The sequence below is a fragment of the Trichomycterus rosablanca genome, chromosome 5 (genome assembly GCF_030014385.1).
Source record: "Trichomycterus rosablanca isolate fTriRos1 chromosome 5, fTriRos1.hap1, whole genome shotgun sequence".
Classification (NCBI taxonomy): domain Eukaryota; kingdom Metazoa; phylum Chordata; class Actinopteri; order Siluriformes; family Trichomycteridae; genus Trichomycterus; species Trichomycterus rosablanca.
In genome coordinates this window covers 19,194,490-19,215,657 of record NC_085992.1, presented here as the reverse complement: position 1 = coordinate 19,215,657, position 21,168 = coordinate 19,194,490, and the positions used below count along the sequence as shown (strand labels likewise).

Sequence of the window (21,168 nt, the reverse complement as noted above, 5' to 3'; positions counted from 1 at the left end):
ATAGATAGATAGATAGATAGATAGATAGATAGATAGATAGATCCTTTATTATGCTAGCTAACTGCTAAATGACACTTCATGAATGGGGCTGAAACTCAAAAATAAAAAGCTTACAGCACTCAGTATTCCCAGGCAGTCTCCCATCTAGGTACTGACTGAGCCCAACCCTGCTTGGTTTCTGAGATCGGACGAGTTCAGGCGTTCCCAAGGTGGTTTGGCCGTAAGCGAAAGAAGCTGGATTTAAAGGCCTGTTATAGCTAGTCAGCCAGCTATCTGAGTGCTAGCCAGCTATCTGGGCTGGAATTACATTGGTAGGCCTTTCATAGATAGATAGATAGATAGATAGATAGATAGATAGATAGATAGATAGATAGATAGATAGATAGATAGATAGATAGATAGATAGATAGATAGATAGATAGATAGATAGATAGATAGATAGATAGATAGATAGATAGATAGATAGATAGATAGATAGATAGATAGATAGATAGATAGATAGATAGATCCTTTATTATGCTAGCTAACTGCTAAATGACACTTCATGAATGGGGCTGAAACTCAAAAATAAAAAGCTTACAGCACTCAGTATTCCCAGGCAGTCTCCCATCTAGGTACTGACTGAGCCCAACCCTGCTTGGCTTCTGAGATCGGACGAGATCAGGCATTCCCAAGGTGGTTTGGCCGTAAGCGAAAGAAGCTGGATTTAAAGGCCTGTTATAGCTAGTCAGCCAGCTATCTGAGTGCTAGCCAGCTATCTGGGCTGGAATTACATTGGAAGGCCTTTCATAGATTAGATAAATAGATAGATAGATAGATAGATAGATAGATAGATAGATAGATAGATAGATAGATAGATAGATAGATAGATAGATAGATAGATAGATCCTTTATTATGCTAGCTAACTGCTAAATGACACTTCATGAATGGGGCTGAAACTCAAAAATAAAAAGCTTACAGCACTCAGTATTCCCAGGCAGTCTCCCATCTAGGTACTGACTGAGCCCAACCCTGCTTGGTTTCTGAGATCGGACGAGTTCAGGCGTTCCCAAGGTGGTTTGGCCGTAAGCGAAAGAAGCTGGATTTAAAGGCCTGTTATAGCTAGTCAGCCAGCTATCTGAGTGCTAGCCAGCTATCTGGGCTGGAATTACATTGGTAGGCCTTTCATAGATAGATAGATAGATAGATAGATAGATAGATAGATAGATAGATAGATAGATAGATAGATAGATAGATAGATAGATAGATAGATAGATAGATAGATAGATAGATAGATAGATAGATAGATAGATAGATAGATAGATAGATAGATAGATAGATAGATAGATAGATAGATAGATACTTTATTATGCTAGCTAACAGCTAAATGACACTTCATGAATGGGGCTGAAACCAAAAAATAAAAAGCTTACAGCACTCAGTATTCCCAGGCGGTCTCCCATCTAGGTACTGACTGAGCCCAACCCTGCTTGGCTTCTGAGGTCGGACGAGATCAGGCGTTCCCAAGGTGGTTTGGCCGTAAGCGAAAGAAGCTGGATTTAAAGGCCTGTTATAGCTAGTCAGCCAGCTATCTGAGTGCTAGCCAGCTATCTGGGCTGGATTTACATTGGAAGGCCTTTTATAGATAGATAGATAGATAGATAGATAGATAGATAGATAGATAGATAGATAGATAGATAGATAGATAGATAGATAGATAGATAGATAGATAGATAGATAGATAGATAGATAGATAGATAGATAGATAGATAGATAGATACTTTATTATGCTAGCTAACAGCTAAATGACACTTCATGAATGGGGCTGAAACCAAAAAATAAAAAGCTTACAGCACTCAGTATTCCCAGGCGGTCTCCCATCTAGGTACTGACTGAGCCCAACCCTGCTTGGCTTCTGAGATCGGACGAGATCAGGCGTTCCCAAGGTGGTTTGGCCGTAAGCGAAAGAAGCTGGATTTAAAGGCCTGTTATAGCTAGTCAGCCAGCTATCTGAGTGCTAGCCAGCTATCTGGGCTGGAATTACATTGGAAGGCCTTTCATAGATTAGATAGATAGATAGATAGATAGATAGATAGATAGATAGATAGATAGATAGATAGATAGATAGATAGATAGATAGATAGATAGATAGATAGATAGATAGATAGATAGATAGATAGATAGATAGATAGATAGATAGATAGATAGATCCTTTATTATGCTAGCTAACTGCTAAATGACACTTCATGAATGGGGCTGAAACTCAAAAATAAAAAGCTTACAGCACTCAGTATTCCCAGGCAGTCTCCCATCTAGGTACTGACTGAGCCCAACCCTGCTTGGCTTCTGAGATCGGACGAGATCAGGCGTTCCCAAGGTGGTTTGGCCGTAAGCGAAAGAAGCTGGATTTAAAGGCCTGTTATAGCTAGTCAGCCAGCTATCTGAGTGCTAGCCAGCTATCTGGGCTGCAATTACATTGGAAGGCCTTTCATAGATTAGATAGATAGATAGATAGATAGATAGATAGATAGATAGATAGATAGATAGATAGATAGATAGATAGATAGATAGATAGATAGATAGATAGATAGATAGATAGATAGATAGATAGATAGATAGATAGATAGATAGATCCTTTATTATGCTAGCTAACTGCTAAATGACACTTCATGAATGGGGCTGAAACTCAAAAATAAAAAGCTTACAGCACTCAGTATTCCCAGGCAGTCTCCCATCTAGGTACTGACTGAGCCCAACCCTGCTTGGTTTCTGAGATCGGACGAGTTCAGGCGTTCCCAAGGTGGTTTGGCCGTAAGCGAAAGAAGCTGGATTTAAAGGCCTGTTATAGCTAGTCAGCCAGCTATCTGAGTGCTAGCCAGCTATCTGGGCTGGAATTACATTGGTAGGCCTTTCATAGATAGATAGATAGATAGATAGATAGATAGATAGATAGATAGATAGATAGATAGATAGATAGATAGATAGATAGATAGATAGATAGATAGATAGATAGATAGATAGATAGATAGATAGATAGATAGATAGATAGATAGATAGATAGATAGATAGATAGATAGATAGATAGATAGATAGATAGATAGATAGATAGATAGATCCTTTATTATGCTAGCTAACTGCTAAATGACACTTCATGAATGGGGCTGAAACTCAAAAATAAAAAGCTTACAGCACTCAGTATTCCCAGGCAGTCTCCCATCTAGGTACTGACTGAGCCCAACCCTGCTTGGCTTCTGAGATCGGACGAGATCAGGCATTCCCAAGGTGGTTTGGCCGTAAGCGAAAGAAGCTGGATTTAAAGGCCTGTTATAGCTAGTCAGCCAGCTATCTGAGTGCTAGCCAGCTATCTGGGCTGGAATTACATTGGAAGGCCTTTCATAGATTAGATAAATAGATAGATAGATAGATAGATAGATAGATAGATAGATAGATAGATAGATAGATAGATAGATAGATAGATAGATAGATAGATAGATAGATAGATAGATAGATAGATAGATAGATCCTTTATTATGCTAGCTAACTGCTAAATGACACTTCATGAATGGGGCTGAAACTCAAAAATAAAAAGCTTACAGCACTCAGTATTCCCAGGCAGTCTCCCATCTAGGTACTGACTGAGCCCAACCCTGCTTGGCTTCTGAGATCGGACGAGATCAGGCATTCCCAAGGTGGTTTGGCCGTAAGCGAAAGAAGCTGGATTTAAAGGCCTGTTATAGCTAGTCAGCCAGCTATCTGAGTGCTAGCCAGCTATCTGGGCTGGAATTACATTGGAAGGCCTTTCATAGATTAGATAAATAGATAGATAGATAGATAGATAGATAGATAGATAGATAGATAGATAGATAGATAGATAGATAGATAGATAGATAGATAGATAGATAGATAGATAGATAGATAGATAGATAGATAGATAGATAGATAGATAGATAGATAGATCCTTTATTATGCTAGCTAACTGCTAAATGACACTTCATGAATGGGGCTGAAACTCAAAAATAAAAAGCTTACAGCACTCAGTATTCCCAGGCAGTCTCCCATCTAGGTACTGACTGAGCCCAACCCTGCTTGGTTTCTGAGATCGGACGAGTTCAGGCGTTCCCAAGGTGGTTTGGCCGTAAGCGAAAGAAGCTGGATTTAAAGGCCTGTTATAGCTAGTCAGCCAGCTATCTGAGTGCTAGCCAGCTATCTGGGCTGGAATTACATTGGTAGGCCTTTCATAGATAGATAGATAGATAGATAGATAGATAGATAGATAGATAGATAGATAGATAGATAGATAGATAGATAGATAGATAGATAGATAGATAGATAGATAGATAGATAGATAGATAGATAGATAGATAGATAGATAGATAGATAGATAGATAGATAGATAGATAGATAGATAGATAGATAGATAGATAGATAGATAGATAGATAGATAGATAGATAGATAGATAGATAGATAGATAGATAGATAGATAGATAGATAGATAGATAGATAGATAGATAGATAGATAGATAGATAGATAGATACTTTATTATGCTAGCTAACAGCTAAATGACACTTCATGAATGGGGCTGAAACCAAAAAATAAAAAGCTTACAGCACTCAGTATTCCCAGGCGGTCTCCCATCTAGGTACTGACTGAGCCCAACCCTGCTTGGCTTCTGAGATCGGACGAGATCAGGCGTTCCCAAGGTGGTTTGGCCGTAAGCGAAAGAAGCTGGATTTAAAGGCCTGTTATAGCTAGTCAGCCAGCTATCTGAGTGCTAGCCAGCTATCTGGGCTGGAATTACATTGGAAGGCCTTTCATAGATTAGATAGATAGATAGATAGATAGATAGATAGATAGATAGATAGATAGATAGATAGATAGATAGATAGATAGATAGATAGATAGATAGATAGATAGATAGATAGATAGATAGATCCTTTATTATGCTAGCTAACTGCTAAATGACACTTCATGAATGGGGCTGAAACTCAAAAATAAAAAGCTTACAGCACTCAGTATTCCCAGGCAGTCTCCCATCTAGGTACTGACTGAGCCCAACCCTGCTTGGCTTCTGAGATCGGACGAGATCAGGCATTCCCAAGGTGGTTTGGCCGTAAGCGAAAGAAGCTGGATTTAAAGGCCTGTTATAGCTAGTCAGCCAGCTATCTGAGTGCTAGCCAGCTATCTGGGCTGGAATTACATTGGAAGGCCTTTCATAGATTAGATAAATAGATAGATAGATAGATAGATAGATAGATAGATAGATAGATAGATAGATAGATAGATAGATAGATAGATAGATAGATAGATAGATCCTTTATTATGCTAGCTAACTGCTAAATGACACTTCATGAATGGGGCTGAAACTCAAAAATAAAAAGCTTACAGCACTCAGTATTCCCAGGCAGTCTCCCATCTAGGTACTGACTGAGCCCAACCCTGCTTGGTTTCTGAGATCGGACGAGTTCAGGCGTTCCCAAGGTGGTTTGGCCGTAAGCGAAAGAAGCTGGATTTAAAGGCCTGTTATAGCTAGTCAGCCAGCTATCTGAGTGCTAGCCAGCTATCTGGGCTGGAATTACATTGGTAGGCCTTTCATAGATAGATAGATAGATAGATAGATAGATAGATAGATAGATAGATAGATAGATAGATAGATAGATAGATAGATAGATAGATAGATAGATAGATAGATAGATAGATAGATAGATAGATAGATAGATAGATAGATAGATAGATAGATAGATAGATAGATAGATAGATAGATAGATAGATAGATCCTTTATTATGCTAGCTAACTGCTAAATGACACTTCATGAATGGGGCTGAAACTCAAAAATAAAAAGCTTACAGCACTCAGTATTCCCAGGCAGTCTCCCATCTAGGTACTGACTGAGCCCAACCCTGCTTGGCTTCTGAGATCGGACGAGATCAGGCATTCCCAAGGTGGTTTGGCCGTAAGCGAAAGAAGCTGGATTTAAAGGCCTGTTATAGCTAGTCAGCCAGCTATCTGAGTGCTAGCCAGCTATCTGGGCTGGAATTACATTGGAAGGCCTTTCATAGATTAGATAAATAGATAGATAGATAGATAGATAGATAGATAGATAGATAGATAGATAGATAGATAGATAGATAGATAGATAGATAGATAGATAGATAGATAGATAGATAGATAGATAGATAGATAGATAGATAGATAGATAGATCCTTTATTATGCTAGCTAACTGCTAAATGACACTTCATGAATGGGGCTGAAACTCAAAAATAAAAAGCTTACAGCACTCAGTATTCCCAGGCAGTCTCCCATCTAGGTACTGACTGAGCCCAACCCTGCTTGGTTTCTGAGATCGGACGAGTTCAGGCGTTCCCAAGGTGGTTTGGCCGTAAGCGAAAGAAGCTGGATTTAAAGGCCTGTTATAGCTAGTCAGCCAGCTATCTGAGTGCTAGCCAGCTATCTGGGCTGGAATTACATTGGTAGGCCTTTCATAGATAGATAGATAGATAGATAGATAGATAGATAGATAGATAGATAGATAGATAGATAGATAGATAGATAGATAGATAGATAGATAGATAGATAGATAGATAGATAGATAGATAGATAGATAGATAGATAGATAGATAGATAGATAGATAGATAGATAGATAGATAGATAGATACTTTATTATGCTAGCTAACAGCTAAATGACACTTCATGAATGGGGCTGAAACCAAAAAATAAAAAGCTTACAGCACTCAGTATTCCCAGGCGGTCTCCCATCTAGGTACTGACTGAGCCCAACCCTGCTTGGCTTCTGAGGTCGGACGAGATCAGGCGTTCCCAAGGTGGTTTGGCCGTAAGCGAAAGAAGCTGGATTTAAAGGCCTGTTATAGCTAGTCAGCCAGCTATCTGAGTGCTAGCCAGCTATCTGGGCTGGATTTACATTGGAAGGCCTTTTATAGATAGATAGATAGATAGATAGATAGATAGATAGATAGATAGATAGATAGATAGATAGATAGATAGATAGATAGATAGATAGATAGATAGATAGATAGATAGATAGATAGATAGATAGATAGATAGATAGATAGATAGATAGATAGATAGATAGATAGATACTTTATTATGCTAGCTAACAGCTAAATGACACTTCATGAATGGGGCTGAAACCAAAAAATAAAAAGCTTACAGCACTCAGTATTCCCAGGCGGTCTCCCATCTAGGTACTGACTGAGCCCAACCCTGCTTGGCTTCTGAGATCGGACGAGATCAGGCGTTCCCAAGGTGGTTTGGCCGTAAGCGAAAGAAGCTGGATTTAAAGGCCTGTTATAGCTAGTCAGCCAGCTATCTGAGTGCTAGCCAGCTATCTGGGCTGGAATTACATTGGAAGGCCTTTCATAGATTAGATAGATAGATAGATAGATAGATAGATAGATAGATAGATAGATAGATAGATAGATAGATAGATAGATAGATAGATAGATAGATAGATAGATAGATAGATAGATAGATAGATCCTTTATTATGCTAGCTAACTGCTAAATGACACTTCATGAATGGGGCTGAAACTCAAAAATAAAAAGCTTACAGCACTCAGTATTTATTCCCAGGCAGTCTCCCATCTAGGTACTGACTGAGCCCAACCCTGCTTGGCTTCTGAGATCGGACGAGATCAGGCGTTCCCAAGGTGGTTTGGCCGTAAGCGAAAGAAGCTGGATTTAAAGGCCTGTTATAGCTAGTCAGCCAGCTATCTGAGTGCTAGCCAGCTATCTGGGCTGCAATTACATTGGAAGGCCTTTCATAGATTAGATAGATAGATAGATAGATAGATAGATAGATAGATAGATAGATAGATAGATAGATAGATAGATAGATAGATAGATAGATAGATAGATAGATAGATAGATAGATAGATAGATAGATACTTTATTATGCTAGCTAACAGCTAAATGACACTTCATGAATGGGGCTGAAACCAAAAAATAAAAAGCTTACAGCACTCAGTATTCCCAGGCGGTCTCCCATCTAGGTACTGACTGAGCCCAACCCTGCTTGGCTTCTGAGATCGGACGAGATCAGGCGTTCCCAAGGTGGTTTGGCCGTAAGCGAAAGAAGCTGGATTTAAAGGCCTGTTATAGCTAGTCAGCCAGCTATCTGAGTGCTAGCCAGCTATCTGGGCTGGAATTACATTGGAAGGCCTTTCATAGATTAGATAGATAGATAGATAGATAGATAGATAGATAGATAGATAGATAGATAGATAGATAGATAGATAGATAGATAGATAGATAGATAGATAGATAGATAGATAGATAGATAGATCCTTTATTATGCTAGCTAACTGCTAAATGACACTTCATGAATGGGGCTGAAACTCAAAAATAAAAAGCTTACAGCACTCAGTATTCCCAGGCAGTCTCCCATCTAGGTACTGACTGAGCCCAACCCTGCTTGGCTTCTGAGATCGGACGAGATCAGGCATTCCCAAGGTGGTTTGGCCGTAAGCGAAAGAAGCTGGATTTAAAGGCCTGTTATAGCTAGTCAGCCAGCTATCTGAGTGCTAGCCAGCTATCTGGGCTGGAATTACATTGGAAGGCCTTTCATAGATTAGATAAATAGATAGATAGATAGATAGATAGATAGATAGATAGATAGATAGATAGATAGATAGATAGATAGATAGATAGATAGATAGATAGATAGATAGATAGATAGATAGATAGATAGATAGATCCTTTATTATGCTAGCTAACTGCTAAATGACACTTCATGAATGGGGCTGAAACTCAAAAATAAAAAGCTTACAGCACTCAGTATTCCCAGGCAGTCTCCCATCTAGGTACTGACTGAGCCCAACCCTGCTTGGTTTCTGAGATCGGACGAGTTCAGGCGTTCCCAAGGTGGTTTGGCCGTAAGCGAAAGAAGCTGGATTTAAAGGCCTGTTATAGCTAGTCAGCCAGCTATCTGAGTGCTAGCCAGCTATCTGGGCTGGAATTACATTGGTAGGCCTTTCATAGATAGATAGATAGATAGATAGATAGATAGATAGATAGATAGATAGATAGATAGATAGATAGATAGATAGATAGATAGATAGATAGATAGATAGATAGATAGATAGATAGATAGATAGATAGATAGATAGATAGATAGATAGATAGATAGATAGATAGATAGATAGATAGATAGATAGATAGATAGATAGATAGATAGATAGATAGATAGATAGATAGATCCTTTATTATGCTAGCTAACTGCTAAATGACACTTCATGAATGGGGCTGAAACTCAAAAATAAAAAGCTTACAGCACTCAGTATTCCCAGGCAGTCTCCCATCTAGGTACTGACTGAGCCCAACCCTGCTTGGTTTCTGAGATCGGACGAGTTCAGGCGTTCCCAAGGTGGTTTGGCCGTAAGCGAAAGAAGCTGGATTTAAAGGCCTGTTATAGCTAGTCAGCCAGCTATCTGAGTGCTAGCCAGCTATCTGGGCTGGAATTACATTGGTAGGCCTTTCATAGATAGATAGATAGATAGATAGATAGATAGATAGATAGATAGATAGATAGATAGATAGATAGATAGATAGATAGATAGATAGATAGATAGATAGATAGATAGATAGATAGATAGATAGATAGATAGATAGATAGATAGATAGATAGATAGATAGATAGATAGATAGATAGATAGATCCTTTATTATGCTAGCTAACTGCTAAATGACACTTCATGAATGGGGCTGAAACTCAAAAATAAAAAGCTTACAGCACTCAGTATTCCCAGGCAGTCTCCCATCTAGGTACTGACTGAGCCCAACCCTGCTTGGCTTCTGAGATCGGACGAGATCAGGCATTCCCAAGGTGGTTTGGCCGTAAGCGAAAGAAGCTGGATTTAAAGGCCTGTTATAGCTAGTCAGCCAGCTATCTGAGTGCTAGCCAGCTATCTGGGCTGGAATTACATTGGAAGGCCTTTCATAGATTAGATAAATAGATAGATAGATAGATAGATAGATAGATAGATAGATAGATAGATAGATAGATAGATAGATAGATAGATAGATAGATAGATAGATAGATAGATAGATAGATAGATCCTTTATTATGCTAGCTAACTGCTAAATGACACTTCATGAATGGGGCTGAAACTCAAAAATAAAAAGCTTACAGCACTCAGTATTCCCAGGCAGTCTCCCATCTAGGTACTGACTGAGCCCAACCCTGCTTGGTTTCTGAGATCGGACGAGTTCAGGCGTTCCCAAGGTGGTTTGGCCGTAAGCGAAAGAAGCTGGATTTAAAGGCCTGTTATAGCTAGTCAGCCAGCTATCTGAGTGCTAGCCAGCTATCTGGGCTGGAATTACATTGGTAGGCCTTTCATAGATAGATAGATAGATAGATAGATAGATAGATAGATAGATAGATAGATAGATAGATAGATAGATAGATAGATAGATAGATAGATAGATAGATAGATAGATAGATAGATAGATAGATAGATAGATAGATAGATAGATAGATAGATAGATAGATAGATAGATAGATAGATAGATAGATAGATAGATAGATAGATAGATAGATAGATAGATAGATAGATAGATAGATAGATAGATAGATAGATAGATAGATAGATAGATAGATAGATAGATAGATAGATAGATACTTTATTATGCTAGCTAACAGCTAAATGACACTTCATGAATGGGGCTGAAACCAAAAAATAAAAAGCTTACAGCACTCAGTATTCCCAGGCGGTCTCCCATCTAGGTACTGACTGAGCCCAACCCTGCTTGGCTTCTGAGGTCGGACGAGATCAGGCGTTCCCAAGGTGGTTTGGCCGTAAGCGAAAGAAGCTGGATTTAAAGGCCTGTTATAGCTAGTCAGCCAGCTATCTGAGTGCTAGCCAGCTATCTGGGCTGGATTTACATTGGAAGGCCTTTTATAGATAGATAGATAGATAGATAGATAGATAGATAGATAGATAGATAGATAGATAGATAGATAGATAGATAGATAGATAGATAGATAGATAGATAGATAGATAGATAGATAGATAGATAGATAGATAGATAGATAGATACTTTATTATGCTAGCTAACAGCTAAATGACACTTCATGAATGGGGCTGAAACCAAAAAATAAAAAGCTTACAGCACTCAGTATTCCCAGGCGGTCTCCCATCTAGGTACTGACTGAGCCCAACCCTGCTTGGCTTCTGAGATCGGACGAGATCAGGCGTTCCCAAGGTGGTTTGGCCGTAAGCGAAAGAAGCTGGATTTAAAGGCCTGTTATAGCTAGTCAGCCAGCTATCTGAGTGCTAGCCAGCTATCTGGGCTGGAATTACATTGGAAGGCCTTTCATAGATTAGATAGATAGATAGATAGATAGATAGATAGATAGATAGATAGATAGATAGATAGATAGATAGATAGATAGATAGATAGATAGATAGATAGATAGATAGATAGATAGATAGATCCTTTATTATGCTAGCTAACTGCTAAATGACACTTCATGAATGGGGCTGAAACTCAAAAATAAAAAGCTTACAGCACTCAGTATTCCCAGGCAGTCTCCCATCTAGGTACTGACTGAGCCCAACCCTGCTTGGCTTCTGAGATCGGACGAGATCAGGCGTTCCCAAGGTGGTTTGGCCGTAAGCGAAAGAAGCTGGATTTAAAGGCCTGTTATAGCTAGTCAGCCAGCTATCTGAGTGCTAGCCAGCTATCTGGGCTGCAATTACATTGGAAGGCCTTTCATAGATTAGATAGATAGATAGATAGATAGATAGATAGATAGATAGATAGATAGATAGATAGATAGATAGATAGATAGATAGATAGATAGATAGATAGATAGATAGATAGATAGATAGATAGATAGATAGATCCTTTATTATGCTAGCTAACTGCTAAATGACACTTCATGAATGGGGCTGAAACTCAAAAATAAAAAGCTTACAGCACTCAGTATTCCCAGGCAGTCTCCCATCTAGGTACTGACTGAGCCCAACCCTGCTTGGTTTCTGAGATCGGACGAGTTCAGGCGTTCCCAAGGTGGTTTGGCCGTAAGCGAAAGAAGCTGGATTTAAAGGCCTGTTATAGCTAGTCAGCCAGCTATCTGAGTGCTAGCCAGCTATCTGGGCTGGAATTACATTGGTAGGCCTTTCATAGATAGATAGATAGATAGATAGATAGATAGATAGATAGATAGATAGATAGATAGATAGATAGATAGATAGATAGATAGATAGATAGATAGATAGATAGATAGATAGATAGATAGATAGATAGATAGATAGATAGATAGATAGATAGATAGATAGATAGATAGATAGATAGATAGATAGATAGATAGATAGATAGATAGATAGATAGATAGATAGATAGATAGATAGATAGATAGATAGATAGATAGATAGATAGATAGATAGATAGATAGATAGATAGATAGATAGATAGATAGATACTTTATTATGCTAGCTAACAGCTAAATGACACTTCATGAATGGGGCTGAAACCAAAAAATAAAAAGCTTACAGCACTCAGTATTCCCAGGCGGTCTCCCATCTAGGTACTGACTGAGCCCAACCCTGCTTGGCTTCTGAGGTCGGACGAGATCAGGCGTTCCCAAGGTGGTTTGGCCGTAAGCGAAAGAAGCTGGATTTAAAGGCCTGTTATAGCTAGTCAGCCAGCTATCTGAGTGCTAGCCAGCTATCTGGGCTGGATTTACATTGGAAGGCCTTTTATAGATAGATAGATAGATAGATAGATAGATAGATAGATAGATAGATAGATAGATAGATAGATAGATAGATAGATAGATAGATAGATAGATAGATAGATAGATAGATAGATAGATAGATAGATAGATAGATAGATAGATAGATACTTTATTATGCTAGCTAACAGCTAAATGACACTTCATGAATGGGGCTGAAACCAAAAAATAAAAAGCTTACAGCACTCAGTATTCCCAGGCGGTCTCCCATCTAGGTACTGACTGAGCCCAACCCTGCTTGGCTTCTGAGATCGGACGAGATCAGGCGTTCCCAAGGTGGTTTGGCCGTAAGCGAAAGAAGCTGGATTTAAAGGCCTGTTATAGCTAGTCAGCCAGCTATCTGAGTGCTAGCCAGCTATCTGGGCTGGAATTACATTGGAAGGCCTTTCATAGATTAGATAGATAGATAGATAGATAGATAGATAGATAGATAGATAGATAGATAGATAGATAGATAGATAGATAGATAGATAGATAGATAGATAGATAGATAGATAGATCCTTTATTATGCTAGCTAACTGCTAAATGACACTTCATGAATGGGGCTGAAACTCAAAAATAAAAAGCTTACAGCACTCAGTATTCCCAGGCAGTCTCCCATCTAGGTACTGACTGAGCCCAACCCTGCTTGGCTTCTGAGATCGGACGAGATCAGGCGTTCCCAAGGTGGTTTGGCCGTAAGCGAAAGAAGCTGGATTTAAAGGCCTGTTATAGCTAGTCAGCCAGCTATCTGAGTGCTAGCCAGCTATCTGGGCTGCAATTACATTGGAAGGCCTTTCATAGATTAGATAGATAGATAGATAGATAGATAGATAGATAGATAGATAGATAGATAGATAGATAGATAGATAGATAGATAGATAGATAGATAGATAGATAGATAGATAGATCCTTTATTATGCTAGCTAACTGCTAAATGACACTTCATGAATGGGGCTGAAACTCAAAAATAAAAAGCTTACAGCACTCAGTATTCCCAGGCAGTCTCCCATCTAGGTACTGACTGAGCCCAACCCTGCTTGGTTTCTGAGATCGGACGAGTTCAGGCGTTCCCAAGGTGGTTTGGCCGTAAGCGAAAGAAGCTGGATTTAAAGGCCTGTTATAGCTAGTCAGCCAGCTATCTGAGTGCTAGCCAGCTATCTGGGCTGGAATTACATTGGTAGGCCTTTCATAGATAGATAGATAGATAGATAGATAGATAGATAGATAGATAGATAGATAGATAGATAGATAGATAGATAGATAGATAGATAGATAGATAGATAGATAGATAGATAGATAGATAGATAGATAGATAGATAGATAGATAGATCCTTTATTATGCTAGCTAACTGCTAAATGACACTTCATGAATGGGGCTGAAACTCAAAAATAAAAAGCTTACAGCACTCAGTATTCCCAGGCAGTCTCCCATCTAGGTACTGACTGAGCCCAACCCTGCTTGGTTTCTGAGATCGGACGAGTTCAGGCGTTCCCAAGGTGGTTTGGCCGTAAGCGAAAGAAGCTGGATTTAAAGGCCTGTTATAGCTAGTCAGCCAGCTATCTGAGTGCTAGCCAGCTATCTGGGCTGGAATTACATTGGTAGGCCTTTCATAGATAGATAGATAGATAGATAGATAGATAGATAGATAGATAGATAGATAGATAGATAGATAGATAGATAGATAGATAGATAGATAGATAGATAGATAGATAGATAGATAGATAGATAGATAGATAGATAGATAGATAGATAGATAGATAGATAGATAGATAGATAGATAGATAGATAGATAGATAGATAGATAGATAGATAGATAGATAGATAGATAGATAGATAGATAGATAGATCCTTTATTATGCTAGCTAACTGCTAAATGACACTTCATGAATGGGGCTGAAACTCAAAAATAAAAAGCTTACAGCACTCAGTATTCCCAGGCAGTCTCCCATCTCCTGCTTGGTTTCTGAGATCGGACGAGTTCAGGCGTTCCCAAGGTGGTTTGGCCGTAAGCGAAAGAAGCTGGATTTAAAGGCCTGTTATAGCTAGTCAGCCAGCTATCTGAGTGCTAGCCAGCTATCTGGGCTGGAATTACATTGGTAGGCCTTTCATAGATAGATAGATAGATAGATAGATAGATAGATAGATAGATAGATAGATAGATAGATAGATAGATAGATAGATAGATAGATAGATAGATAGATAGATAGATAGATAGATAGATAGATAGATAGATAGATAGATAGATAGATAGATAGATAGATAGATAGATAGATCCTTTATTATGCTAGCTAACTGCTAAATGACACTTCATGAATGGGGCTGAAACTCAAAAATAAAAAGCTTACAGCACTCAGTATTCCCAGGCAGTCTCCCATCTAGGTACTGACTGAGCCCAACCCTGCTTGGCTTCTGAGATCGGACGAGATCAGGCATTCCCAAGGTGGTTTGGCCGTAAGCGAAAGAAGCTGGATTTAAAGGCCTGTTATAGCTAGTCAGCCAGCTATCTGAGTGCTAGCCAGCTATCTGGGCTGGAATTACATTGGAAGGCCTTTCATAGATTAGATAAATAGATAGATAGATAGATAGATAGATAGATAGATAGATAGATAGATAGATAGATAGATAGATAGATAGATAGATAGATAGATAGATAGATAGATAGATCCTTTATTATGCTAGCTAACTGCTAAATGACACTTCATGAATGGGGCTGAAACTCAAAAATAAAAAGCTTACAGCACTCAGTATTCCCAGGCAGTCTCCCATCTAGGTACTGACTGAGCCCAACCCTGCTTGGTTTCTGAGATCGGACGAGTTCAGGCGTTCCCAAGGTGGTTTGGCCGTAAGCGAAAGAAGCTGGATTTAAAGGCCTGTTATAGCTAGTCAGCCAGCTATCTGAGTGCTAGCCAGCTATCTGGGCTGGAATTACATTGGTAGGCCTTTCATAGATAGATAGATAGATAGATAGATAGATAGATAGATAGATAGATAGATAGATAGATAGATAGATAGATAGATAGATAGATAGATAGATAGATAGATAGATAGATAGATAGATAGATAGATAGATAGATAGATAGATAGATAGATAGATAGATAGATAGATAGATAGATAGATAGATAGATAGATAGATAGATAGATAGATAGATAGATAGATAGATAGATAGATAGATAGATAGATAGATAGATAGATAGATAGATAGATAGATAGATAGATAGATAGATAGATAGATAGATAGATACTTTATTATGCTAGCTAACAGCTAAATGACACTTCATGAATGGGGCTGAAACCAAAAAATAAAAAGCTTACAGCACTCAGTATTCCCAGGCGGTCTCCCATCTAGGTACTGACTGAGCCCAACCCTGCTTGGCTTCTGAGGTCGGACGAGATCAGGCGTTCCCAAGGTGGTTTGGCCGTAAGCGAAAGAAGCTGGATTTAAAGGCCTGTTATAGCTAGTCAGCCAGCTATCTGAGTGCTAGCCAGCTATCTGGGCTGGATTTACATTGGAAGGCCTTTTATAGATAGATAGATAGATAGATAGATAGATAGATAGATAGATAGATAGATAGATAGATAGATAGATAGATAGATAGATAGATAGATAGATAGATAGATAGATAGATAGATAGATAGATAGATAGATAGATAGATAGATAGATAGATACTTTATTATGCTAGCTAACAGCTAAATGACACTTCATGAATGGGGCTGAAACCAAAAAATAAAAAGCTTACAGCACTCAGTATTCCCAGGCGGTCTCCCATCTAGGTACTGACTGAGCCCAACCCTGCTTGGCTTCTGAGATCGGACGAGATCAGGCGTTCCCAAGGTGGTTTGGCCGTAAGCGAAAGAAGCTGGATTTAAAGGCCTGTTATAGCTAGTCAGCCAGCTATCTGAGTGCTAGCCAGCTATCTGGGCTGGAATTACATTGGAAGGCCTTTCATAGATTAGATAGATAGATAGATAGATAGATAGATAGATAGATAGATAGATAGATAGATAGATAGATAGATAGATAGATAGATAGATAGATAGATAGATAGATAGATAGATAGATAGATAGATCCTTTATTATGCTAGCTAACTGCTAAATGACACTTCATGAATGGGGCTGAAACTCAAAAATAAAAAGCTTACAGCACTCAGTATTCCCAGGCAGTCTCCCATCTAGGTACTGACTGAGCCCAACCCTGCTTGGCTTCTGAGATCGGACGAGATCAGGCGTTCCCAAGGTGGTTTGGCCGTAAGCGAAAGAAGCTGGATTTAAAGGCCTGTTATAGCTAGTCAGCCAGCTATCTGAGTGCTAGCCAGCTATCTGGGCTGCAATTACATTGGAAGGCCTTTCATAGATTAGATAGATAGATAGATAGATAGATAGATAGATAGATAGATAGATAGATAGATAGATAGATAGATAGATAGATAGATAGATAGATAGATAGATAGATAGATAGATCCTTTATTATGCTAGCTAACTGCTAAATGACACTTCATGAATGGGGCTGAAACTCAAAAATAAAAAGCTTACAGCACTCAGTATTCCCAGGCAGTCTCCCATCTAGGTACTGACTGAGCCCAACCCTGCTTGGTTTCTGAGATCGGACGAGTTCAGGCGTTCCCAAGGTGGTTTGGCCGTAAGCGAAAGAAGCTGGATTTAAAGGCCTGTTATAGCTAGTCAGCCAGCTATCTGAGTGCTAGCCAGCTATCTGGGCTGGAATTACATTGGTAGGCCTTTCATAGATAGATAGATAGATAGATAGATAGATAGATAGATAGATAGATAGATAGATAGATAGATAGATAGATAGATAGATAGATAGATAGATAGATAGATAGATAGATAGATAGATAGATAGATAGATAGATAGATAGATAGATAGATAGATAGATAGATAGATAGATAGATAGATAGATAGATAGATAGATAGATAGATAGATAGATAGATAGATAGATAGATAGATAGATACTTTATTATGCTAGCTAACAGCTAAATGACACTTCATGAATGGGGCTGAAACCAAAAAATAAAAAGCTTACAGCACTCAGTATTCCCAGGCGGTCTCCCATCTAGGTACTGACTGAGCCCAACCCTGCTTGGCTTCTGAGGTCGGACGAGATCAGGCGTTCCCAAGGTGGTTTGGCCGTAAGCGAAAGAAGCTGGATTTAAAGGCCTGTTATAGCTAGTCAGCCAGCTATCTGAGTGCTAGCCAGCTATCTGGGCTGGATTTACATTGGAAGGCCTTTTATAGATAGATAGATAGATAGATAGATAGATAGATAGATAGATAGATAGATAGATAGATAGATAGATAGATAGATAGATAGATAGATAGATAGATAGATAGATAGATAGATAGATAGATAGATAGATAGATAGATAGATAGATAGATAGATACTTTATTATGCTAGCTAACAGCTAAATGACACTTCATGAATGGGGCTGAAACCAAAAAATAAAAAGCTTACAGCACTCAGTATTCCCAGGCGGTCTCCCATCTAGGTACTGACTGAGCCCAACCCTGCTTGGCTTCTGAGATCGGACGAGATCAGGCGTTCCCAAGGTGGTTTGGCCGTAAGCGAAAGAAGCTGGATTTAAAGGCCTGTTATAGCTAGTCAGCCAGCTATCTGAGTGCTAGCCAGCTATCTGGGCTGGAATTACATTGGAAGGCCTTTCATAGATTAGATAGATAGATAGATAGATAGATAGATAGATAGATAGATAGATAGATAGATAGATAGATAGATAGATAGATAGATAGATAGATAGATAGATAGATAGATAGATAGATCCTTTATTATGCTAGCTAACTGCTAAATGACACTTCATGAATGGGGCTGAAACTCAAAAATAAAAAGCTTACAGCACTCAGTATTCCCAGGCAGTCTCCCATCTAGGTACTGACTGAGCCCAACCCTGCTTGGCTTCTGAGATCGGACGAGATCAGGCGTTCCCAAGGTGGTTTGGCCGTAAGCGAAAGAAGCTGGATTTAAAGGCCTGTTATAGCTAGTCAGCCAGCTATCTGAGTGCTAGCCAGCTATCTGGGCTGCAATTACATTGGAAGGCCTTTCATAGATTAGATAGATAGATAGATAGATAGATAGATAGATAGATAGATAGATAGATAGATAGATAGATAGATAGATAGATAGATAGATAGATAGATAGATAGATAGATAGATCCTTTATTATGCTAGCTAACTGCTAAATGACACTTCATGAATGGGGCTGAAACTCAAAAATAAAAAGCTTACAGCACTCAGTATTCCCAGGCAGTCTCCCATCTAGGTACTGACTGAGCCCAACCCTGCTTGGTTTCTGAGATCGGACGAGTTCAGGCGTTCCCAAGGTGGTTTGGCCGTAAGCGAAAGAAGCTGGATTTAAAGGCCTGTTATAGCTAGTCAGCCAGCTATCTGAGTGCTAGCCAGCTATCTGGGCTGGAATTACATTGGTAGGCCTTTCATAGATAGATAGATAGATAGATAGATAGATAGATAGATAGATAGATAGATAGATAGATAGATAGATAGATAGATAGATAGATAGATAGATAGATAGATAGATAGATAGATAGATAGATAGATAGATAGATAGATAGATAGATAGATAGATAGATAGATAGATAGATAGATAGATAGATAGATAGATAGATAGATAGATAGATAGATAGATAGATAGATAGATAGATAGATAGATAGATAGATAGATAGATAGATAGATAGATCCTTTATTATGCTAGCTAACTGCTAAATGACACTTCATGAATGGGGCTGAAACTCAAAAATAAAAAGCTTACAGCACTCAGTATTCCCAGGCAGTCTCCCATCTAGGTACTGACTGAGCCCAACCCTGCTTGGCTTCTGAGATCGGACGAGATCAGGCATTCCCAAGGTGGTTTGGCCGTAAGCGAAAGAAGCTGGATTTAAAGGCCTGTTATAGCTAGTCAGCCAGCTATCTGAGTGCTAGCCAGCTATCTGGGCTGGAATTACATTGGAAGGCCTTTCATAGATTAGATAAATAGATAGATAGATAGATAGATAGATAGATAGATAGATAGATAGATAGATAGATAGATAGATAGATAGATAGATAGATAGATAGATAGATAGATAGATAGATAGATAGATAGATAGATAGATCCTTTATTATGCTAGCTAACTGCTAAATGACACTTCATGAATGGGGCTGAAACTCAAAAATAAAAAGCTTACAGCACTCAGTATTCCCAGGCAGTCTCCCATCTAGGTACTGACTGAGCCCAACCCTGCTTGGCTTCTGAGATCGGACGAGATCAGGCATTCCCAAGGTGGTTTGGCCGTAAGCGAAAGAAGCTGGATTTAAAGGCCTGTTATAGCTAGTCAGCCAGCTATCTGAGTGCTAGCCAGCTATCTGGGCTGGAATTACATTGGAAGGCCTTTCATAGATTAGATAAATAGATAGATAGATAGATAGATAGATAGATAGATAGATAGATAGATAGATAGATAGATAGATAGATAGATAGATAGATAGATAGATAGATAGATAGATAGATAGATAGATAGATAGATAGATAGATCCTTTATTATGCTAGCTAACTGCTAAATGACACTTCATGAATGGGGCTGAAACTCAAAAATAAAAAGCTTACAGCACTCAGTATTCCCAGGCAGTCTCCCATCTAGGTACTGACTGAGCCCAACCCTGCTTGGTTTCTGAGATCGGACGAGTTCAGGCGTTCCCAAGGTGGTTTGGCCGTAAGCGAAAGAAGCTGGATTTAAAGGCCTGTTATAGCTAGTCAGCCAGCTATCTGAGTGCTAGCCAGCTATCTGGGCTGGAATTACATTGGTAGGCCTTTCATAGATAGATAGATAGATAGATAGATAGATAGATAGATAGATAGATAGATAGATAGATAGATAGATAGATAGATAGATAGATAGATAGATAGATAGATAGATAGATAGATAGATAGATAGATAGATAGATAGATAGATAGATAGATAGATAGATAGATAGATAGATAGATAGATAGATAGATAGATACTTTATTATGCTAGCTAACAGCTAAATGACACTTCATGAATGGGGCTGAAACCAAAAAATAAAAAGCTTACAGCACTCAGTATTCCCAGGCGGTCTCCCATCTAGGTACTGACTGAGCCCAACCCTGCTTGGCTTCTGAGGTCGGACGAGATCAGGCGTTCCCAAGGTGGTTTGGCCGTAAGCGAAAGAAGCTGGATTTAAAGGCCTGTTATAGCTAGTCAGCCAGCTATCTGAGTGCTAGCCAGCTATCTGGGCTGGATTTACATTGGAAGGCCTTTTATAGATAGATAGATAGATAGATAGATAGATAGATAGATAGATAGATAGATAGATAGATAGATAGATAGATAGATAGATAGATAGATAGATAGATAGATAGATAGATAGATAGATAGATAGATAGATAGATAGATAGATAG

The 21,168-nt window shown here is 38.9% G+C and overlaps 30 non-coding genes and 17 pseudogenes across 30 annotated transcripts; all 47 read right to left on the bottom strand.

Moving 5' to 3' along the window:
* Window positions 1-107: 107 nt before the first annotated feature.
* On the bottom strand, window positions 108-226 carry LOC134315463 (5S ribosomal RNA; annotated as a pseudogene).
* A 347-nt stretch (window positions 227-573) lies between these two features.
* LOC134315374 (5S ribosomal RNA) lies at window positions 574-692 on the bottom strand. Its single transcript, XR_010012526.1, has one exon. It is a non-coding gene; the product is annotated as a 5S ribosomal RNA (ribosomal RNA).
* A 260-nt stretch (window positions 693-952) lies between these two features.
* On the bottom strand, window positions 953-1,071 carry LOC134315462 (5S ribosomal RNA; annotated as a pseudogene).
* Window positions 1,072-1,406: 335 nt separating this feature from the next.
* LOC134315784 (5S ribosomal RNA) lies at window positions 1,407-1,525 on the bottom strand. Its single transcript, XR_010012843.1, has one exon. It is a non-coding gene; the product is annotated as a 5S ribosomal RNA (ribosomal RNA).
* A 299-nt stretch (window positions 1,526-1,824) lies between these two features.
* LOC134315584 (5S ribosomal RNA) lies at window positions 1,825-1,943 on the bottom strand. The gene has a single exon (XR_010012652.1). It is a non-coding gene; the product is annotated as a 5S ribosomal RNA (ribosomal RNA).
* Window positions 1,944-2,255: 312 nt separating this feature from the next.
* LOC134315870 (5S ribosomal RNA) lies at window positions 2,256-2,374 on the bottom strand. The gene has a single exon (XR_010012926.1). It is a non-coding gene; the product is annotated as a 5S ribosomal RNA (ribosomal RNA).
* Window positions 2,375-2,678: 304 nt separating this feature from the next.
* LOC134315461 (5S ribosomal RNA) lies at window positions 2,679-2,797 on the bottom strand (annotated as a pseudogene).
* A 363-nt stretch (window positions 2,798-3,160) lies between these two features.
* On the bottom strand, window positions 3,161-3,279 carry LOC134315373 (5S ribosomal RNA). The gene has a single exon (XR_010012525.1). It is a non-coding gene; the product is annotated as a 5S ribosomal RNA (ribosomal RNA).
* A 288-nt stretch (window positions 3,280-3,567) lies between these two features.
* LOC134315372 (5S ribosomal RNA) lies at window positions 3,568-3,686 on the bottom strand. The gene has a single exon (XR_010012524.1). It is a non-coding gene; the product is annotated as a 5S ribosomal RNA (ribosomal RNA).
* Window positions 3,687-4,002: 316 nt separating this feature from the next.
* LOC134315459 (5S ribosomal RNA) lies at window positions 4,003-4,121 on the bottom strand (annotated as a pseudogene).
* Window positions 4,122-4,580: 459 nt separating this feature from the next.
* Window positions 4,581-4,699, bottom strand: LOC134315583 (5S ribosomal RNA). The gene has a single exon (XR_010012651.1). It is a non-coding gene; the product is annotated as a 5S ribosomal RNA (ribosomal RNA).
* A 280-nt stretch (window positions 4,700-4,979) lies between these two features.
* On the bottom strand, window positions 4,980-5,098 carry LOC134315371 (5S ribosomal RNA). The gene has a single exon (XR_010012523.1). It is a non-coding gene; the product is annotated as a 5S ribosomal RNA (ribosomal RNA).
* Window positions 5,099-5,358: 260 nt separating this feature from the next.
* LOC134315458 (5S ribosomal RNA) lies at window positions 5,359-5,477 on the bottom strand (annotated as a pseudogene).
* Window positions 5,478-5,820: 343 nt separating this feature from the next.
* Window positions 5,821-5,939, bottom strand: LOC134315370 (5S ribosomal RNA). Its single transcript, XR_010012522.1, has one exon. It is a non-coding gene; the product is annotated as a 5S ribosomal RNA (ribosomal RNA).
* A 308-nt stretch (window positions 5,940-6,247) lies between these two features.
* LOC134315457 (5S ribosomal RNA) lies at window positions 6,248-6,366 on the bottom strand (annotated as a pseudogene).
* A 335-nt stretch (window positions 6,367-6,701) lies between these two features.
* LOC134315783 (5S ribosomal RNA) lies at window positions 6,702-6,820 on the bottom strand. Its single transcript, XR_010012842.1, has one exon. It is a non-coding gene; the product is annotated as a 5S ribosomal RNA (ribosomal RNA).
* Window positions 6,821-7,143: 323 nt separating this feature from the next.
* LOC134315582 (5S ribosomal RNA) lies at window positions 7,144-7,262 on the bottom strand. Its single transcript, XR_010012650.1, has one exon. It is a non-coding gene; the product is annotated as a 5S ribosomal RNA (ribosomal RNA).
* A 280-nt stretch (window positions 7,263-7,542) lies between these two features.
* On the bottom strand, window positions 7,543-7,665 carry LOC134315490 (5S ribosomal RNA; annotated as a pseudogene).
* A 284-nt stretch (window positions 7,666-7,949) lies between these two features.
* LOC134315581 (5S ribosomal RNA) lies at window positions 7,950-8,068 on the bottom strand. Its single transcript, XR_010012649.1, has one exon. It is a non-coding gene; the product is annotated as a 5S ribosomal RNA (ribosomal RNA).
* Window positions 8,069-8,348: 280 nt separating this feature from the next.
* On the bottom strand, window positions 8,349-8,467 carry LOC134315369 (5S ribosomal RNA). Its single transcript, XR_010012521.1, has one exon. It is a non-coding gene; the product is annotated as a 5S ribosomal RNA (ribosomal RNA).
* A 292-nt stretch (window positions 8,468-8,759) lies between these two features.
* Window positions 8,760-8,878, bottom strand: LOC134315456 (5S ribosomal RNA; annotated as a pseudogene).
* A 383-nt stretch (window positions 8,879-9,261) lies between these two features.
* LOC134315455 (5S ribosomal RNA) lies at window positions 9,262-9,380 on the bottom strand (annotated as a pseudogene).
* Window positions 9,381-9,719: 339 nt separating this feature from the next.
* On the bottom strand, window positions 9,720-9,838 carry LOC134315368 (5S ribosomal RNA). Its single transcript, XR_010012520.1, has one exon. It is a non-coding gene; the product is annotated as a 5S ribosomal RNA (ribosomal RNA).
* A 280-nt stretch (window positions 9,839-10,118) lies between these two features.
* Window positions 10,119-10,237, bottom strand: LOC134315454 (5S ribosomal RNA; annotated as a pseudogene).
* Window positions 10,238-10,680: 443 nt separating this feature from the next.
* On the bottom strand, window positions 10,681-10,799 carry LOC134315782 (5S ribosomal RNA). Its single transcript, XR_010012841.1, has one exon. It is a non-coding gene; the product is annotated as a 5S ribosomal RNA (ribosomal RNA).
* Window positions 10,800-11,098: 299 nt separating this feature from the next.
* Window positions 11,099-11,217, bottom strand: LOC134315580 (5S ribosomal RNA). Its single transcript, XR_010012648.1, has one exon. It is a non-coding gene; the product is annotated as a 5S ribosomal RNA (ribosomal RNA).
* A 280-nt stretch (window positions 11,218-11,497) lies between these two features.
* Window positions 11,498-11,616, bottom strand: LOC134315869 (5S ribosomal RNA). The gene has a single exon (XR_010012925.1). It is a non-coding gene; the product is annotated as a 5S ribosomal RNA (ribosomal RNA).
* A 292-nt stretch (window positions 11,617-11,908) lies between these two features.
* Window positions 11,909-12,027, bottom strand: LOC134315453 (5S ribosomal RNA; annotated as a pseudogene).
* A 459-nt stretch (window positions 12,028-12,486) lies between these two features.
* On the bottom strand, window positions 12,487-12,605 carry LOC134315781 (5S ribosomal RNA). Its single transcript, XR_010012840.1, has one exon. It is a non-coding gene; the product is annotated as a 5S ribosomal RNA (ribosomal RNA).
* A 303-nt stretch (window positions 12,606-12,908) lies between these two features.
* Window positions 12,909-13,027, bottom strand: LOC134315578 (5S ribosomal RNA). Its single transcript, XR_010012646.1, has one exon. It is a non-coding gene; the product is annotated as a 5S ribosomal RNA (ribosomal RNA).
* A 272-nt stretch (window positions 13,028-13,299) lies between these two features.
* Window positions 13,300-13,418, bottom strand: LOC134315868 (5S ribosomal RNA). Its single transcript, XR_010012924.1, has one exon. It is a non-coding gene; the product is annotated as a 5S ribosomal RNA (ribosomal RNA).
* A 272-nt stretch (window positions 13,419-13,690) lies between these two features.
* Window positions 13,691-13,809, bottom strand: LOC134315452 (5S ribosomal RNA; annotated as a pseudogene).
* A 303-nt stretch (window positions 13,810-14,112) lies between these two features.
* LOC134315451 (5S ribosomal RNA) lies at window positions 14,113-14,231 on the bottom strand (annotated as a pseudogene).
* An 825-nt stretch (window positions 14,232-15,056) lies between these two features.
* Window positions 15,057-15,175, bottom strand: LOC134315366 (5S ribosomal RNA). Its single transcript, XR_010012518.1, has one exon. It is a non-coding gene; the product is annotated as a 5S ribosomal RNA (ribosomal RNA).
* A 272-nt stretch (window positions 15,176-15,447) lies between these two features.
* Window positions 15,448-15,566, bottom strand: LOC134315450 (5S ribosomal RNA; annotated as a pseudogene).
* Window positions 15,567-16,025: 459 nt separating this feature from the next.
* Window positions 16,026-16,144, bottom strand: LOC134315780 (5S ribosomal RNA). Its single transcript, XR_010012839.1, has one exon. It is a non-coding gene; the product is annotated as a 5S ribosomal RNA (ribosomal RNA).
* Window positions 16,145-16,451: 307 nt separating this feature from the next.
* Window positions 16,452-16,570, bottom strand: LOC134315577 (5S ribosomal RNA). The gene has a single exon (XR_010012645.1). It is a non-coding gene; the product is annotated as a 5S ribosomal RNA (ribosomal RNA).
* A 284-nt stretch (window positions 16,571-16,854) lies between these two features.
* LOC134315867 (5S ribosomal RNA) lies at window positions 16,855-16,973 on the bottom strand. The gene has a single exon (XR_010012923.1). It is a non-coding gene; the product is annotated as a 5S ribosomal RNA (ribosomal RNA).
* A 272-nt stretch (window positions 16,974-17,245) lies between these two features.
* LOC134315447 (5S ribosomal RNA) lies at window positions 17,246-17,364 on the bottom strand (annotated as a pseudogene).
* A 391-nt stretch (window positions 17,365-17,755) lies between these two features.
* LOC134315778 (5S ribosomal RNA) lies at window positions 17,756-17,874 on the bottom strand. Its single transcript, XR_010012837.1, has one exon. It is a non-coding gene; the product is annotated as a 5S ribosomal RNA (ribosomal RNA).
* Window positions 17,875-18,185: 311 nt separating this feature from the next.
* Window positions 18,186-18,304, bottom strand: LOC134315576 (5S ribosomal RNA). Its single transcript, XR_010012644.1, has one exon. It is a non-coding gene; the product is annotated as a 5S ribosomal RNA (ribosomal RNA).
* A 276-nt stretch (window positions 18,305-18,580) lies between these two features.
* LOC134315866 (5S ribosomal RNA) lies at window positions 18,581-18,699 on the bottom strand. Its single transcript, XR_010012922.1, has one exon. It is a non-coding gene; the product is annotated as a 5S ribosomal RNA (ribosomal RNA).
* A 272-nt stretch (window positions 18,700-18,971) lies between these two features.
* On the bottom strand, window positions 18,972-19,090 carry LOC134315446 (5S ribosomal RNA; annotated as a pseudogene).
* Window positions 19,091-19,513: 423 nt separating this feature from the next.
* Window positions 19,514-19,632, bottom strand: LOC134315365 (5S ribosomal RNA). The gene has a single exon (XR_010012517.1). It is a non-coding gene; the product is annotated as a 5S ribosomal RNA (ribosomal RNA).
* A 296-nt stretch (window positions 19,633-19,928) lies between these two features.
* LOC134315364 (5S ribosomal RNA) lies at window positions 19,929-20,047 on the bottom strand. The gene has a single exon (XR_010012516.1). It is a non-coding gene; the product is annotated as a 5S ribosomal RNA (ribosomal RNA).
* A 300-nt stretch (window positions 20,048-20,347) lies between these two features.
* Window positions 20,348-20,466, bottom strand: LOC134315445 (5S ribosomal RNA; annotated as a pseudogene).
* Window positions 20,467-20,813: 347 nt separating this feature from the next.
* On the bottom strand, window positions 20,814-20,932 carry LOC134315777 (5S ribosomal RNA). Its single transcript, XR_010012836.1, has one exon. It is a non-coding gene; the product is annotated as a 5S ribosomal RNA (ribosomal RNA).
* Between the last annotated feature and the right edge of the window lie 236 nt (window positions 20,933-21,168).